The sequence below is a fragment of the Phalaenopsis equestris genome, unplaced genomic scaffold, assembly GCF_001263595.1.
Source record: "Phalaenopsis equestris unplaced genomic scaffold, ASM126359v1 Scaffold000258, whole genome shotgun sequence".
Classification (NCBI taxonomy): domain Eukaryota; kingdom Viridiplantae; phylum Streptophyta; class Magnoliopsida; order Asparagales; family Orchidaceae; genus Phalaenopsis; species Phalaenopsis equestris.
Genome location: NW_018164700.1, coordinates 789,199 through 794,297, shown reverse-complemented (window position 1 = coordinate 794,297; position 5,099 = coordinate 789,199).

Here is a 5,099-nt window from a genome sequence, read left to right as displayed (position 1 = left end):
AAGTAAGAGGAAGTGAAGAATATGACACATTATTAATAATAACACTTCTTAGATGTAATATGTGGAACACTGGATGGAGTGTCAACGAAGGAGGCAATTTTAAATGATAAGCAACCACACCAAATGCGCTGAATAATCTCCCTATCACATGTTGTGCATCCCTTCAATGTCCATTGGATTGTTTCTTCATAAAATGTTGAGCTTTTAATAAATGTCATTCAATTCCATAAACAACTTGTCCCTCTCTTCTGAAGAATGATCCACCAAAAATATTGACGCAGTACTATGTCCATAATGGACCAAATGAGGTGGATCACGACCATATAAGATTTTAATGGAGTGGTATGAGAAGTTGTATGATATGACCTGTTGTACAAATACTCTGCCCAGTGTAGCTATTTAGCCCCCTGCTTGAATGTGTTGAAAATAAAGCAATGCAAATAGATCTCCACACTCTAATGAACAATTTCATGCTATCCATCATTTTGTGGGTGGCATGTTTTACTTCTCTTCAATACGGTCCATTCTATTTTAAATAGTTCTCTTTAGAAGGGACTCAAGAAGACGTTGTCTTGCTATGACATTATCGATTTTGCAATCCCATACAAATAGACACTCGTGTAAAAACAATGACAACAAAAACAACAATATAGGGATGATGCAGAGGGACAAAGTGAGTATACTTGCTCAACAAGTTCATCATCACCAAGATGACCGTAAATCCTTCAGACTAAGATAAGCCGTCAATGAAATCCATCGCCAAATCCTCTCATAGCTTCTCTGGTAATGCCAGAGATTCTAGCGACCCCTGAAGTGCTATTGTTATGTACTTGTGTTGTCCTCCACATTTTTTCTCATTCCCACTCTATACAATTATGTTGTTATCCTCAAGTATGTTTTGAGCACGCCCGAATGCCCATGATAGCGCTATCGTGCAACTTTCATAATAACTTTGGTATGTGCCTTGAATTTCGGGGAATACATAACACCCCCGATAAAGTAAATGATGGTCATTCAAAAAATAACCAGGATAATTATTTCCGCCATTCAACAAAGCCAACAGAATCTTGCCCAATTCCTCATCCGCCTCACTCTCTTACCTTAGGACTTCACAATCTAAAACCAAATGGACTGATAATGCTAACAATTGAGGTTTCACCATCCGTCGTGGTAAGGCATTAGCGACCTTACTGTCTAATCCCGAGTTATACTGAATCTCAAAGTCATACCTCAATAGCTTAGATAGCCATCTTTGGTGTTACTCAGTTACCATATGTTATTCTAAAAAAAATTCAAGTTGTGACGATCTATGCATATTGTAAAACACTGGCCAACAAATAAGGTCGTCATTTATGAATAACTAACACAATCACCATAAGCTCCTACTCAGAAACTGACTTGAGTTTGGCCTCACAGTTAGCACTTGACTAGAATAAGCAATGAATCATTAACATTATATGAGGACTGCTCCAAACCCATAGCCTAATGAATCTGTCTACACAATGAATGGTTGGTTGAAGTCAGATAACGTCGGTACTACGTACACTCGTCATAGCCTTCTCTGACTTCTGAAAATATTGAGTTGTCGATTCCCCCCGCTGAAATTTATCATTCTTCAATTGCTCTATCAATGGTCATGCAATCAAATTGTAACTCTTCACAAACTTTTGATGATATCATGTAAGTCCCATAAATCCTCTCAACCCCTTCAAGGTCTTAGATGGTGGCCAAGCTAGCATAGTTTTCAACTTAGATTGAACCATTGAATTCCCTGCAACTGACACCACATGCCTTAAATGCTCCACCTTTGGCTGGGCAAACAAGCACTTCTTTAAGTTAGCATAAAGTTGGTGCTCACTCAGTACCTTCAACACCTGCAAGTAATCAATGTGGTCTTCAAAGGAATGGTTGTACACTAAAATGTCATAAAAAAATATCAACACAAACTTTCAAAGAAAATGTTGAAACACCTTATTCATCGGTGATTGGAATGTAGTCTGGGAGTTGGCAAGCATGAATGACATAACTAGAAACTCGTAGTGAATGACATGCAGAAAAGTAGTCTTGTGCACATCCAATTTGTCGAAAATTTGTAGCTGACACTGCAAGTCCTAAGTACTCCACTTTTAGTTTGGCAAAACGAGCACTTCCTCAAGTTAGAGTAGAGTTGGTTCTCACTTAGTATTGTCAATACCTTCTTCAAGTGCTCAATATGGGCTTTCAAGAAACAGTTGTACATTAAGATGTTCTCAAAAAACACCAACACAAACTTCCATAGGAAAGGCTGAAATATCTTATTCATCGGTGATTCAAATGTATTCGAGTCATTTGTGAGCTTGAGTGGCATAACCAAACACTCGCAGTGGTCCTCATGAGTCTGAAAAGTAGTCTTGTGTACATTTGATGGTCACATCTAAATTTGATGGTATCATGACTTCACCTTATTATTAGAAAATATCGCTGCCCAAAATAACTCTTCACCATCAATCACCGAGATGAGAAATTTATAAGTAATTTTTTCTTATTCACTGCATGATAATCCACGGAAAAAAACTAACTCCCACCTTCATCACTAGCAAGACCAACTAGATAAGGGACTTGTGCTAGGTTGTATGATCCCAGTCTCTAAAATATCTCAGATCAATCTCCCGATCTCATACTTATGCATCTGGGAATAGCGACATGGGCGCACACTGATAGGTGAAACCTTCTGCCTCAAGGTTATCACATGCTTGTGTTCCCTCTAATGCAATCCACATAACAACTGAAAAAACTTCTACAAACTACCGTAAGACTTGTTGGATTGGTGTCGAAATCTCTGCTAACTCAATATCATATGTTTCTTTCATGCCATGCAATTTGACCAAGAATCCTAACCCAAAGTCCTGAATTGCCCAAATCATGATCTTGAGCATCACCAAAAGTCTTGCATGGACTATGATCATCGTCAAACACTATTATCTTGTCACCCTTCTAAAGCTCTGATGTCAAAAGTTTCCAATTCATCTTAATCTCCCCTAAGGACTGCAACCATTTAGCCGCGTGAGTGCTCGTTAAATCAAATGGAAGAAAATCCACCACCACCTAAATACTCTACAACAACAACATGCATTTATCCCACCAAGTGGGGTCAGCTACATGAATCATTTTTCTCCAATGTGACCTACTGAATGTTAGATTTTCATTAAATTTTAATAAATTATGATCTATTTTTATATAGCACGCCAAAGTCTTTTTAGGTCTACCTCTACCCTTCTTAATATAAGTCAAATATAAAATATCTACTCTCCTAATTAGGTCATCAGATGATTGATCCTTAGTATGATGAAACCATCGAAGATAACTCATTAATCTTGTCTACTAGAGCAACACCAACCATTCCATGAATATATTCGTTTCACATTGTCTCTAAGTGTAAAGTCACCCATCCACTTAACCATTCTCATCTCAGCAAGACTTAACGAAGTTTTATGCTTCTCTTTTACAGACCAACATTATGTGTCAAAAAGCATTGCAAAACTCACCACCATCTTATAAAATTTTCCTTTAAGTCGAAGCGATACTTTTCTATCACAAAATAGGCCCAATTCATTCTTCCACTTCAACCATGGAACTTGAATTATATTAATAACATCATCATCTATATCACTACTTGAATACTTTGCAGTGTCAAAATAAATCATTTACAAACTCCCTTGCACTTCTCCACCTGCTCGTCCCCATCATTCCCACAAAACTTCCTGTGTCAACCATCTCAAGCGCCAATTGCTCCACTACATAAGTGGAGGTGAAGTGGGTGGCTCCACGATCTATTAATACCACTACATCCAACTCTAGAATCTGTTCTGGAAGGTTTATACAGCAATTCGGTGTGAACCTCACAACCGATTTTAATGAGACTTCTGCCACATCCAAATGAGGGACGTGCTCCTCATCCGCCACCACAACTTCCTCTGTTTCTTCATCCCATCCTTCTCGTCACACACTCTGAGAACTTGCAAGGTTCGCTCTTTACAATGGTGTCATTGGGCATGGGGCAAACTTGTCATCACACTGAAAACATAATTCATTGATTCTCTTGAATCATTAAATTTATAAGATGTTTGAATGTCATTCCCAATCATAATCCATTATTCCTATCTCGTGGAGCCTCCCCCTAGTATCCTAAAATTTGAGTTTTTGGTGTTATTGTGGTTGTAGCACTTTGATATGATGGTCCACTTATGCTGCTTCAATTAGCCTGTTCCACTGCATTTTATCTTCAACCAACTGAGATAATTTTATAGTTTCTCCCAATCCTTGTGGTCTTAGCAAACGAAGCACTACTTAAATTTCTAGCTTCAACCCCTTCATAAAGTTTCCTTCCAATATAGTTTTTGATATACCTCTCAAACGACGGAATAACATATTAAATTACTCATGTAAATCTCCTCCCCATGTAGTTCTGAAATGCTCAAGCAATCGATACTTGAAATCTTCTTATGTTCTGATTGGCTGACGTTATGCTATCAATTGATACCATACTAGAGTCTTCCCTTCCAAACAAAAGTCTACCACTATCAATTTCTCCTCCTTTGTCGACCCATTAACAACAAAACATCTCTCCACGCGATAAACCTAACCATACGCATCATCTCCTTCAAAGATGAACATCTTCAGCTTTCTTATGCATAAGTCTCCGCCCCAATTTCCTCAACTGAAGCTTGTTCTACACATGAAGTCGTGGTTGAATTCCCTTCCTCAGCCCATATTGATTTCCTTTCTTCCACAATTTTGGCTCGGCCCATAATCGACTCGTGCATCCCCACTGAGTGTTGAATCAACTTCAACTCAAAAGTTGTCACTATTGCCACAGCAACAAGCATCGGTGCAGTTGGATGCATCCCTCGATCAGGGTCCCACTCATTATCACCTTGTTCCGCCTGTTGTCGCTCACTCAAGCCCACATGCTACTCAATCTAGACGGTTTGATGTCGCTGAAGCCCACTCATACGTCATAGCTCAATACCATGGCCCTAGATCTTTCAACGGCAACAACACTCCCCATTGCATAACCCCTCATGCGTGGATTGCGTGGTGGGGGTTCTCCTCCGAGCTGA